Source organism: Felis catus, chromosome A2, assembly GCF_018350175.1.
Source record: "Felis catus isolate Fca126 chromosome A2, F.catus_Fca126_mat1.0, whole genome shotgun sequence".
NCBI classification, from domain to species: Eukaryota; Metazoa; Chordata; class Mammalia; order Carnivora; family Felidae; genus Felis; species Felis catus.
The window spans coordinates 37,683,683-37,697,620 of NC_058369.1; the positions used below are offsets into that span (position 1 = coordinate 37,683,683).

The 13,938-nt window shown below is 37.4% G+C and overlaps 1 long non-coding RNA gene across 1 annotated transcript in view; it reads left to right on the forward strand.

Annotated features, from left to right (window-relative positions):
• Positions 1-13,938, forward strand: part of LOC123383745 — a 340,512-nt gene that overhangs the window by 20,421 nt on the left and 306,153 nt on the right. The window lies entirely within an intron of this gene.

A 13,938-nucleotide genomic window follows, 5' to 3' on the forward strand; every position in this document is an offset into this window, starting at 1 on the left:
GAATGCTTTTCTATCCATTGTTCCAGGCAGCTACCTGGAACAAAGCCATCAAATAGCTTGGCACAGGAGTAAAATCCAGCATCCTTTCCAGTATGAGAAGATCTTACCCCTCAGAGTAGGTGTTCCCTTTGCCAATGTCAATCATCACTGGGTTTGGTCAGCCTCCTTCCTAGAACCAAGACATCAGTCAGGTGCAATTGGTTTTAGGAGTAATTTCAGATGATCATGTACTAACTTAAGGAGCCCTAGGCAGAACCAAGTGTTAAGTCACGGTGCTACTGAACTGTGTGTTACGTATTCTTTCCCTTGGGCAGTGGTCACTTTGAAGCCACTGTATGTAACTTTGTCATTAAAATAGGACCTTGAATCCTTTTTTATTTCTCAAGAGTGCTCCCCCATAAACCTTCTGCAGGCGACTTAGTAAGTGGGAGTCTGTTTCCAAAGAACCTAGCACAAGACATGGTCAGATTTTTCAGAACATGCTTTTGATGCTCACTCTTAAGATTTTGTAGCATGACGGGTTTTTTTTTTTTTTGTCTCTCATGTGGCCCAGGTCAAAAGTATCCTGTTTCTCTTGAATGACAAAAAACTACAAGGGAGCCCAAGTGTTAGACTGATTCTGTGGCCTAGGTAAACTCTCAATGGAGTCAGGGAGATAATACATGAAGGTAGCAATGCTCATTTAAGACCTCCACATGTTACCCTACTGCATAGATACTATCCCCAAATGGGTCTGTCAGAGCACTCCTCTGGGTTAGTGCTACAACTAGGTTATCTCTGTATATGCCAAGGTGACATTGATGAGAAGGATTTGAGAAAGTCAATCCCAGGATATAGATGATATAGGAAGTGAAGACAGATTCCCTTGCACCTCCTTCCTTTGAACCTCTCTTCCATAGTAGTAGTATAAATTGCTTGTGCGTTTTATTTTTTTAAATGTACTGTAAAAATATTACATGCCTATAAGTCAGCTCTGTGCTGTAAAAATTTTTTGTGTGTAAAAAAATAACATCATAAAATGTGTCACCTCTATCTCCAAGGAGACTCATGGGATTGTTACCTCCTCTTGTTTGTAGTTAGGGAAGTTTAAGATGGTCTCATTCCAGAAATAACATATAGGAGGAAATCATGGCAACTTAGATAGAGATGGTTGGCTACTTTCCTCATGGAAGAAAGGTACCAACATTTTCCCAAACTTATTTGAGGTGGAAACAGGCAGGACTAAATGACAGCGTGTGCCAGTCATGGAAAACCTAGAGCGAGCACCATAAACTGAGAAGCCTGCAGGCATTAAAAGCACGAACAGGGCCCTATGTAAAATAACAATTTTTATTTCATGTTATTCTGTACAAGCCAGTTTATTGCTTTCTAAAATATTGAAAGTGTTTAAAGATTTAGATAAAAATTACAACTCTCATTTATGTTGAAAAGGCTCCTGGTTTATATGTATGATACAGGTCATATATGTGATATATATGATAAATAATAAATTATTATATATAATTTAATCACTTCACTCTCCCTTCCCCAAAGCAAAAAAAGGTCTTATAAAGGAATGGGCAAAATAACTCGTTCAGTTTTCAGTTAGTCAAGGTATTTTTACTGTAAGGGTTTTTTTTTTTTTTATGCTGTCCATACTGGCTGATTACAAACACAGAAATAAATAAATACATACATCCATATATACATGCATACATAAATGACAAAATGCTGCATATGGTGAAATTAAAGAGAAATGTATTAATCTGAGAACAGCTTTAGATCTGGAAATACATCTTTATGAGTCACTTAACATAGGCTGTAATTATTGGGTAATTAATGCTCTCAAATTAATCCCTTTCCTACAGAACCTCTAGTGGTTCTTATGCTCCAGTTGACCTAGAAAAGCTAGATCTTAGGAGGATTCCCCTCTAAATTCAGAGAATGTTCATCCATGCAAGTTTCCAAGGGCCTACAAATAAAACCTAATCAAGGCGGAAAGCAATCAGGTCCAACCAATCAGAAACTGAGCTGTGGGGCAGAAAATCAGAATTTAAATAAAAGTTGCAATTAGAACCCAGAGAACTGGCGTGACACTCGTTTTAGTTCTTAGCACTCAGAGACAGTTCGAAAATTATCTCCACAGTAGGAATAAGAAGGGCTGGTGAAGATTTTTGCCTCTTGATAGAATATTGAAAATTATCTTCATCAGTGGGTTAATTGGCTTAATTTTCCTTCAGATGGTAACTTTCAAATGCTTGGTCTTAATTAGCATGGGTAAATGAGAAATGTAGGTGATTCACACTTTTCAGTTTTCTTGTTCTCTAGAGATTTCCATTCCTTTCCCTAAAGATATTTGAAATGGCTGAGGGCTACATTGATTAAAATAAATTACGCCGGTGTTTTACACCAGGAAAAATGTAGATGGAATTGACTCGTGCCTGGTCCATTAAAAAAAAAAAAATGCAACCTACAAATACCACAAAGGAGAAAATCAGTGTGAACTCTTGGAGATAAACCTTGTATTTTGTATGCTAAACATCATAAAACTGTTCACTTTGCAGTATTGTGCTAGATAAAGTATGATGTTCAACTGAGAAAGTGGAAAAAAATCTGAGGCACTTTGTGTATTTAATGAAGGGTGTAGGTGGGGAAACTCCTACTCTGAAGGAGGGCAGAGGAGGAAAGGCATAAAATATTGTTTGTTCTTTTGGGGTTATTTTACTCAATTCCTGTTTGCTTCACTGCTAACCTCTCAACTTCAGGTTTACCCTGATAAAGAGATCATCAACGCCAAATATGTTTTTGGAATCTGTTGGTAGTTTTGATCTTCATTATCATGCATTGTAAATTTTCCCTTTTTCTCATGTTAATCCATATTTTATTCTGAACCTACTACTTCATAATCTCTGATTTAAAAAAAAAAAAAGCACCAGTCTTAGATTATGGAATTTGAACTAGAAGAACACAAAAGCACAATTTGAGTTACTTGGGTACAAATGTATTGTGTGACACCATCCAAATTCAGAAAACGAAATCCTATGCACATTGTACTGTGCCTCTTATATAATTTCTATAAGTTACATAATGTAAGATTTTCTCATTTCACTTCTGTTGGATCTACCCGATAAAACTCTAATAAGGGTGAAATAAAGCCAAAGATTTATTTAAGAAAGTTTAAGACAAAATTCAGTTTTGGGAAATTTCATTAATACAGTATGTATTTTTTTTCTGTTGGCATCTATATAGATGCATAATAATTACATTAAAAAATCCTAATTTTCTTTTTATTTATCCAAAATTAGACCTAAAAGCAAGCAATTATATTTTTTTATAATTTTTAGACAAACGTTAATACAAACCATGTTTTACTTCTAAAATTCACACACCCACTTATAATGGAGTTGCAAAAGTTTTTAGGGATTGGGACGAATGTATCATTACATAAAAAAGCAAGTTAAAAATTATGTATACAACGTGTACTAAAAATGAGGTGTTTAAATATGTGCATGTAAAAATAAAAGAACAATGGACTGAGAAAGATAAATTATATGAGAAGAAAAGAAATTTATACTAATAGATTAGCAAGGTTTATCTCTAGGTCTGGGGATTACAGGTGTATTTTGTGTTCTTTGTGCTTTTCTCTATTTTATAAATTTTCTGGCACAAGTTGGTTTTTCTTTTACTCAGATTAAATGTTTGAAAAAAATGTTCCCTTTCTTTTCCTTTCCATGGAGAAATGGGACCACCATGGTTTTATTACCCACAAGAATTTCAATTCTAGAAATTCTGTTGCATCCTTCCAGGTAGGCATGCCGAGCACTCGACATGGAGATCACATTTTACCCTTCTACCTAATAGCATCTCCTTTCCAGATTGCTCCCCAAATAAAAACAAGCATTGAACTTCCAATCAGTGATGATAATTTAATTTCCCTCTCAGCTGTAAGTACCAGGATACAGTCAGGCAATCAGTGAGAAAAACGTGTTCTCCTGGTTTATTTTTACATTAAGTAATTAACATTTTCTTCTCTATAATGGGAGGCCTAAAAAGTGTAGGCTCAGCTGACCTAATTGTGTAGGGCTTCTTAGAAACAGTGGTGTGTGTGTGTGTGTGTGTGTGTGTGTGTGTGTGTGTGTGTGTGTGTGTGTGTGTTTAGGGGTGAGGTGGGGCAGGATGCAGGAGGAGTAAGATCGTTAAGTAAAACCTGAAAGTGACTCTGAACTCTGAAAAGAGTTCTTCATAATACAGAAACTTTAGCACAGAATGGGCAATCCAGGCAAAAGAGATCACTAGGTATCTTTCAGTGGAGTGCTGGGCACTGTTGAGCTCACCTTTCTGGTCTGGGATTCCTAGACTCTATGGGGGTATGCACCTTTGACGGGTCTAAGTTCATTTACAACTCTTTTGGGGTAGAGGTTAAGTTGCAATGATTTTGGTTCATCAGGAAGTGAATGAGTTTTGTTCAGTGGAGATAAAATTTCCATTCTGTAGAAAAGATGACCCCAAATGTATATCTTATTGCCCAGTGCCTAGTTGTGTGTCATGTCTTCATTTCTAACTCTCTCTCTGTGTGTGTGTGTGTGTGTGTGTGTGTGTGTGTGTGGTATTTGAAATCTCAGAACCAGTTCTGATGTTTTACTGGTTTCCTCATTAATTTATTACTTTTTGACACCTGTTAATTTTATATTTGTATAAAAGTCTTCTGTTTTACTTTTTGAAAAATCCTGTCTTAACAGCTAAAATACATTATTTGGGATTTATAACAAACAGATCAAAGCAAAAGGTGGTCCACAGAACTCTGATGCTCTGTAGAGGTAATTGAGAATCTTACAAATGTTTGATTTGGGTTTCACTTTTTTTTTTTAATTTTTTTTTTCAACGTTTTTTATTTATTTTTGGGACAGAGAGAGACAGAGCATGAACGGGGGAGGGGCAGAGAGAGAGGGAGACACAGAATCGGAAGCAGGCTCCAGGCTCTGAGCCATCAGCCCAGAGCCTGACGCGGGGCTCGAACTCACGGACCGCGAGATCGTGACCTGGCTGAAGTCGGACGCTTAACTGACTGCGCCACCCAGGCGCCCCTGGGATTCACTTTTAAACATTGTTATGTATTTTTTTTCAAGTGATCTTGAAAAACAACAAATTGACTAAAATGGGTTAAATGCCAAATTTTTTCACAGTGAATGTTACACAGGAACTGAATTTTCTGTTGCATGACTTCATAACATGTAAAACTTCTGCATTTGAGCTCAAATATATTCTAAGAGAACACTATTTTTATTTGCCTACTGGAGTTATGCATAAGAGGTCATCAAGAATATAGAAGATTCTGCTTTTAAAAAAATCTCTTCTAGGTTGTACCCACCTGTAATCACTGCAGACTGTAACTAGAACAGGCTTGATCAATTTCAGCACTATTGAAATGTCAATCTAGGTAAATCTTGGTCAGGGCAGGGGGCTGTCCTGTACATTGTAGAAGGTTTAGCAGCATCCCTAGCCTCCACTCACCTGGTGCCATTAATACTCCTTCTCCAGTAGTGACAACCAAAAATGTCTCCAGCCATTATCCCTCAAGGGACAAAATTGTTCCCATCTGAGAAGCGCTGAACTAAGGGAGCAAGGAAGAAAGAGGAGAGGGAAGAAGAAAAGGAGAAGAATAAAGAACGTTGCAGAAGGCAGCATTACTTAGTAATAACTTAGACCATGTGTCAATAGATCAGTGCTACCATCACGGCCCTATTTGGAATAACCATGGAGAATGTGGTCATGTCATTTCATTTTCTTGGTTCTCAGCTGCTGCTTTGTCAAACAAAAATGTTAAAGTTAATGGTCTCCGCTGGATCCCTTTTCGTACACCCAGACTCTGTTAGGAGCACAAAAGAAGTTGAACCAAGAACCTCCCTAACAGGTCTTCAACGTTTAATAATATATTCTGTCAACAAGCAGGCTAGTGACTTCATTTAAGCTATTTTCTATGCTATTGGATGGAAATACCTATGAACATTAGCAATTGACATAAGCTGTTAGGAATTACTTCCTCTTAGGGGCGCCTGGGTGGCTCAGTCAGTTAAGCCTCTGACTTCAGCCCAGGTCACGATCTCATGGTCCCTGAGTTAGAGCCCCGCGTCGGGCTCTGGGCTGATGGCTCAGAGCCTGGACCCTGCTTCCAATTCTGTGTCTCCCTCTCTCTCTGCCCCTCCCCCGTTCATGCTCGCTCGCGCGCTCTCTCTCTCTCTCTCTCTCTCTCTCTCTCAAAAATAAATAAACGTTAAAAAAAAACATTAAAAAAAAAGAATTACTTCTTCTTATTTGAGGTCCATGTGAGGACTCAGGATGAGTAACCTCTAAAATTTGGTTGTACGTTATTTGAAAGGAAATATTTCTACTAATTCTGTTGGGATCAGGTCCAAGAGAAATATTTTTGAAGTTATTTTTGTGCCATCTGAAGTCAGGGCTCTTTAACCTCCATGATACCGTCAGGAACTTATGTTGGGCTACAGACACACTTCATGTTAAACACAGAAGCGATGCTGATTGGGAAGAAAGGCTCATAAATACTGCATCTGGGATACTTCCTTGTTTGAGAACTACGTGCTCAAACCTTCATAAATCACTCACTAATTCAGTGGCGTCAGGTGGATTTGTTGAACATGAACAGTGGGACAAATAGTAAACAACTTGGCAAGCCTGTTGTCCTGTGTTATCAAACAGGCTCACTTCTCAAGGCTGAGTCTTTTGATCCTGACCATTTGCCAGGGAGTGAAGAGACCAAATGTGACAGCTTGGAGGAGGTTCCTGTCCCCAAATTCCTCGAACTCAACAGAGCAGATCTTTTATTGGAAACAACAGTGTATTGCAAAAACCACTGTGATTACCAAAGCAGAGATTGGAAGAGGAGCAACAGACATTAAATGTGCCCCGCCTTGAGGAAATCTCCCCTGTGAAGTATTTGACAATCTGCTAGGATGCTTGCATTGAGGATTCTGAGGCTGTTAATTTCGACCTGTAACATGAAAAAGCAGCGACTTTGTGTTTGGTTTGCCTCTCCTCCTCCCCTCTCCCTTCTTTTTCTTCTGATCTTCTTCTGCTTCTCCGTAAGTGTGGCAAAGGTGGTAATCTAAACTTCTTTCCGCCTAACAATGTTTTTTAGCATCAGAATAACTTCCACGTCAGTGGACAGAGCTTTTAGTCATTCATAGACTGAAGGTCTCACAAGAGAGTGGAATTACTCATATGCCCCGAACAACACAAAACTGTTGTTTCGGATTCTTGGCATCTTTGAGAACGTAACAGCAGAAAGGATAAATGTGAAAATAGGAAGAAAGTGGAACACACTTAACTAGCTGGATCACCCAGCTAAAAGCACATGTGATACAGAATTTAATACTTTGTAATCAGTTTAAATTCTTCAGAAAGCTACTCCACTGGCCATTCACCCCAGACAAGGTTTAAGGCAAAAATGAAACATGTGCCTGAAGTTGTTCATCATATAATGTGATCAGATTGAAGTTAGGAAAAGCCTTCTGGCTTTTGAGTTTCTACTGATAGGGAGCAATACATCCTAAAGCTGTGGTGGGAGACAGTTGAGAATTTTCTGTGTTCAGATTTGATCTTCCGTGCACTGTTGTAGTCATTCATTCATTTGTTCAAATGGGATTTGTTAGTCGTGTCTACTAATGAGTATTTCTATAAAGTATTGAGGCTTACAGTCTGTATTTATTCCATGTTTTCTCAGGGAAAAACACGGAACATGCTTGAGTGAGACAAGATAGTAACATCCCGAAATCAATTCTCATGACAATGTCCCAACGATCTTTATTACTCATACAAATTACAAAATGCTGGCTTTGAAAATACTTGTGAAATGTCTTTAAGTGTTAGTTTCAAGGACATCTTTATCAATCAACGTAGAGTCATATCTTTTATTGGCAAGGTTGAAGGATAAAATACACAGCATTTAAAATAAACTATTTCTGTATGCTGGCAATAAAACCATCAGAAAAACTGTAAACTAAACAGTATTACACCATTTATAATGGCATGAAAATATATGAAATACTGGGGATAATTCTGAGCAAATAAGTGAGAAATCATCACCTCCAAAGCTATAAAATATTTCTGAGAGAAATTAGTAAAAACTTAAAGGGACAGAGATACATACTTTGTTCATAGGCCAAAGGCTTCCGCATTGTCAAGATCCGTTCTCTCCAAATTGATCTATAGATTGGAGGCAGTCCATTCAAAATGTCAGCAGGCTTGCGTAGAAATTGGCAACAGATTGTAAACTTCATATAGAAATGCAGAGGGCATAGAATAGCCAGAAAGTTTGGAAGGAAAAATTGAAGGAATAAAATGACCTGATTGCAAGAATCCATAATCAAAATAGCATAAAAGTGGCTTCAAAGCAGATAAGTAAATCAGTGGAAAAGAATACATGGTAAAAATCCACCACAAGTAGACCACTGGCTTTGGGCAAAGGTACAAAAGCAATGCACAGAGAGAGAGCTTTTAATAAATGGCACCAGAACCATTGGATATTTAGGTGCCCACCCTCAACAAAATGGACTTGGAATTTAATGGCTTTTGCCTGTGGGAATACTATAATCTAAAAATGTGATAGGTCACTAGTGTAGGATTTTGTGAAGGCTTTATGTAAGTCTTTCCTTTATCTTATAATGATGTTTCATTCAATCATTCAACAAATATTTATTGAGTAATTATACACTGCCACAGACTGATGCTACGGTAATGAACAGGGTGAGCGTAGATCCCTGCTCTTAGGGACCTTTGGTTAGAGTACACAATGGAGACACAATCAATAAATCCTTACAACGCTAGTTCTGCAACTGAAATCATAGTAAGTTGAATTGAAAAATACAAGTTGTTAAGAGAACACCGTGACTTGATATCAACTTAGTAAAAAACGTGGGGGGCTGGCACAGTTGGTAAAGGTTTCTTAGAGAAAAAGAATGAGTTTGAGACCTGAATGGACGTAGCCAGCCAGAGTATGCAGGAGACCATAACTGGAATCTGTGAATTGACAGAATTAAAAAAGCAACACAGTTCTTAAAGTGTGATCTTCTAATTTTGAATTCATGAGATTAAAGGCCATTATTTTTATTGTTCATAGCAGCACCAGTGGCTGTCTGCTAGGCGCAAACTCAGACAAGATGAGGTTTTAAAAATCTCCTTCATCCCCTCAGTCATCAAGAATCTGGTTGACAGAAACTATTAAATACGGTTATGCATATGTGCCTACCACAGTATAGTTATAATTTCTACTCCTTCTTATTTTATCTTTACATTGCAGTTTTGAGACAATTCCACCAGGATTTTCAACAAAGAGGATACCTCATTTAATTCATTACTTGGGCTCCTGTTCATTTTTTTTTTTTCACTTGAGAATAGATTTCAACTTTTCAGTGGTTGGCTCTGGACGGATGATTACTGAATTTTTCTTTAAGCTCCTGGTTTTTTAGAGAATAGCTTGGACAGTCTATTGAGTTATTTGTTGAAAAGAGTAGAAACTCTCTCAAAAAAGCTCAAATGAGAAGAACAAAAAAAAAAGTACAAAAATATATATGAAGTCCTCAGAAAAGCTCAAAATGCTTTAAATTTTTGAAGTATCCCTTCTCAGTGAAATAAAACCGTCACTCAGCTGTTGATTTTTGTGTGTTTTAAATTTCAAATGTTGAGGTAATGGAGTTGATCGGAAATACGGCCTTAGTAACTACACGTGTTCATCAGTTTTAGTTTGGGCTGAAATAAAATCCTTCAGACACCTCATCCAGTTCGACCCATGTTTCTCTTTTATACTTGAGAGCATGACATGATTCTCGAGAGATCCTGAGTTTTGCTTGTTTTAATATAAAATGAAACTCTCTTAGGATAAGAATCCTTGGGAGTAATAGGAATATAATAAAATATTTCAGTCTGTCTCAAAAATGATTAGTTTGGGAACAGGGTCTGCCCAAATTCTATAGTAGGAAACATTTTAATTCATGTGAATATATTTTATTGTGCTGGCATCTGGGCATTTTTATTTAGCTATAATTAACATACCATAAAATACATAGGTCTTGAATGTTCAGTTCAATGAGTTCTGGCATTTGTATACATCCATGTAATGATCACCCCAAATGAGATAAAGAATGTTTCCTAGAAATTTCTTTGATGCACTTTTCCAGGCAATTTCCCTTGCAATGATTATCTAATTTTTATCACAATGGGTTGATTTCACTTGTATTTGGATTTCATATAAATGGATCTGGATCCATAATATATGTTCTTTAGGTTCTGGCATCTTTTGCTTAACAGAATGTTTTTGATACTTTTGCATATTTCTGCATGTAAAAGTAGTTCATTCATCCCATATCACTGAGCAGTTATACATTGTATAGATATACCACAATGTATTCTACTTTTCACTATTCTGAATAACGCTGCTAGAAAGATTCAGATAAAAATATTTGTGGGAACATGGGGCGCCTGGGTGGCGCAGTCGGTTAAGCGTCCGACTTTAGCCAGGTCACGATCTCGCGGTCCGGGAGTTCGAGCCCCGCGTCAGGCTCTGGGCTGATGGCTCAGAGCCTGGAGCCTGTTTCCGATTCTGTGTCTCCCTCTCTCTCTGCCCCTCCCCCGTTCATGCTCTGTCTCTCTTTCCCAAAAATAAATAAACGTTGAAAAAAAAATTAAAAAAAAATATTTGTGGGAACATATGTATTTATATCTTTTGCATGAATACCAATGGGTAGAATTACTTGGTCATGGTGGTCATGAGACAAGAATGTTTATAAGAAATAGACAGTGTGCCAGTGAAGTTGTATTATTTTACATTCTTATCAGAATTTTCCATTCCTTATCAGAAGCAATATGTGAGACTTGCAGTTTCTCCATATTGTTAACAAGTGGTTTCATCTTTTTATTATTATTATTATTATTATTATTATTATTATTATAGTCTTTCTAGTGGGTTAGAAGTGTCAACTCACTGTGAATTTTTTTCATATGATAATTGGCCCTTAATACATTTTATTTTATGAAGTATCTGTTAAAACTCTTTTTTCAGGCTATTCCTCTTTTATTGTCGATGTTTAAGAGTTCTTTATATACCTACCTACAATTCTTTTGTCAAATACATGTACTGTGCATACACACACACACACACACACACACACACACACACGTATATGTGTCTTCCAAAGCAATTGTTTTACTCTGCATTTCTTGCAGCCATGAAAGTTCCTCTTGCTCTGTCTACATCCTTGCCAGCATTTGGTGTTTTCAATGTTTTGCATTTCAGCCATTTTAATAGTGTGCAGTGGTATCTTGTTATTTTAGTTTGTAACTCCCTGATGACATGAGATGTACACCATTTTTTTTGTATGTTTATTTTCCATCTTTATTTGCATCTTTGATGAGGTGTCTGTTTAGATCATTTGTCCATTTTCTAACAGGGTTGTTTTTACTGTCGAGTTTTAAAAGTTCTTTGTATATTTTGGATATCAGTGCTTGATCAGATAAATGTTTTATGAAGATTTACTTCATGTCTGTGGCTTGCCTTTTCATTCTCTTAACTGTGTCTTTTGCAGTAAGATGTTTTTTGTTTTTAATGTTTTATTTTTGAGAGAGAGAGGGAGAGAGGGAGAGAGCAAGGAAGGGGCAGAGAGAGAGGGAAACACAGAATCCAAAGCTGGCTCCAGACTCCGAGCTATCCGCACAGAGCCCGACGTGGGGCTTAAACTCACAAACCATGAGATCATGACCTGAGTCAAGTCGGATACTTAACAGACTAAGCCACCCAGGCGCCACACAGATAAGAAGTTTTTAATTTTAATGAAGTCCAATTTACCAATTTTGTCTTTTATGGATCCTGCTTTTGGTGTTGTATCTAAAAAGTTAGTATCAACTCCAAGTTCACCTAGATCGTCTGTGTTCTCTTCTGAGAGTTTTATAGTTCTTCATTTAATCTGTGATCCATTAGGGGTTACTTGTGAAGTTGTGAGATCTATGTTTATGTTCTTTTCCTTTTTTTTTCTGTCTTTTTGCACGTTGGTGTCCAACTTCTCCAGCACCATTTGTGGAAAAGACTAGTATTTTTCCCCAATTTTCCCCCAATTGCTTTGGCTCCTTTGTCAAATACCAGTTGACTAGCTTTGGGTAGGTCCAGTCGTGTATTCTTGACCTATTCGTCCATTCTTTGACCAATACCACACTGTCTTGACTACTGTAGCTTGACAGTAAGTGTAGAGTCAGGCAGTGTCAGTGTTCCAGGTTTGTTCTTCTCTTTCCATCTTGTGTTGGCTATTCTGGGTCTTTTCCTTTTCCATATAAACCTTAAAGTCATTTTGTAGATATTCACAAAATAATTTCCTGGGATTTTGATTGAGTGTGCATTAGATCTGTAGATCAAGTTGGGAAAGACAGGTATCTTAACAATATTGAGTCTTCTTATCCATGGCATGTAATATTCTACATTTACTTAGCTCTCTGATTTCTTTCATCGAAACTTTGCAGTTTTCCTCATGTAGATCTTACACGTATTTTGCAAATTTATACCTAAGCATTTCATTTTTTAGCGGTAATATGAATGGTATTATGGTTTTTTATTTCAAATCCAATTGTTCGTAGCTGGTATGTAAGAAAGCAATTGATTTTTTAACACATTAATGTTATATCCTGCAACTTGGCTATAATTCCAGAAATTCTGGGAGTGGGGATTTGAGATTTTCTACATAGACAATTAAATCATCTGTGAGCAAAGATAGTTTAATGTTTCCCTCCAAATATGTATACTTTGAATCTCCTTTTCTTATTACATTAGTTGGGACGTCTAGTATGATGTTGAATTGGACTGGTAAGAGGAGATACCATTGTTGCTATTTTCAGCAGAGAAGTATGTGGTTTTTCATCACTATAATGTGAACTGTAGATATTTTGTAGGTATTCTTTACCAAGCTGAGTAAGTCCCCCCCATTCTTAGTTTACTGAAAGTTTTTATCATCATTGAGTATTGGATTTTGTCAAATGTTTTTATCTACTGTTACCCTATGATTTTTCTTCTTTAGCATATTGATGTGATCGTATGTACACTAATAGATTTTCAATCAAGCTGTTTTTTCATAAGCAGACATTTAATTTGGCATCAAGTCCCATTGGTCTTTTTTTTTTTTTTTAATTTTATTTATGGTTTTGGCTTTTTGTGTCCTTTCTGGGAGGCTGGCATGCCTACCTTCCTCCCTGCCTACCTTCCTCCCTGCCTACCTTCCTCCCTGCCTACCTTCCTCCCTGCCTTTCTCCCTCCCTGCCTTCCTCCCTCCCTGCCTTCCTCCCTCCCTGCCTTCCTCCCTCCCTGCCTTCCTCTCTCCCTCCCTTCCTTCCTCCCTTTCTTCCTTCCTTCCTTCCTTCCTTCCTTCCTTCCTTCCTTCCTTGGCTTCTTTTTAATGAGTTCTCTTTTATCGTTAGGTGATGAAACAGTAGTAAATAGGTTAAGACTTTTTAACAGCTGTAGTAATTGAAAAGAAACAGAACATTGACATTGAACCATAGACCCTCTGGCAAAGCAATCAGTGAATTTCTAGCTTGTTAACCTCTCAAAGTTCACCTTAGTTTAGCATAATACCAGCCAGGCTGAGAAGCAAGTAGAACCTGAAATCTAGCCTTACCTCTGCACCGATGGAGGTAGGGGCATTATTTTCTAATCGACCAAAGGTCCCACCCTTCATGTAAGCCTGTTAGTGAGACTGCACCAGTTCTGAGGGTGTTTACTCAAACCTTTTAAAATCCACTTGTGTGGGGAAGGCGTGTTTAAATCTTAAGTTCAAAACCATGCAAACCACAGCAGTTCTGCTGTAATAGTTGTTTTGAAAACGTGATTTGTTACACCATGAATAATATGCAGGGGGAGAGTTCAGCAACATATGAATTGTCCATTTGCATGTGGGTGATTTTGTAAGC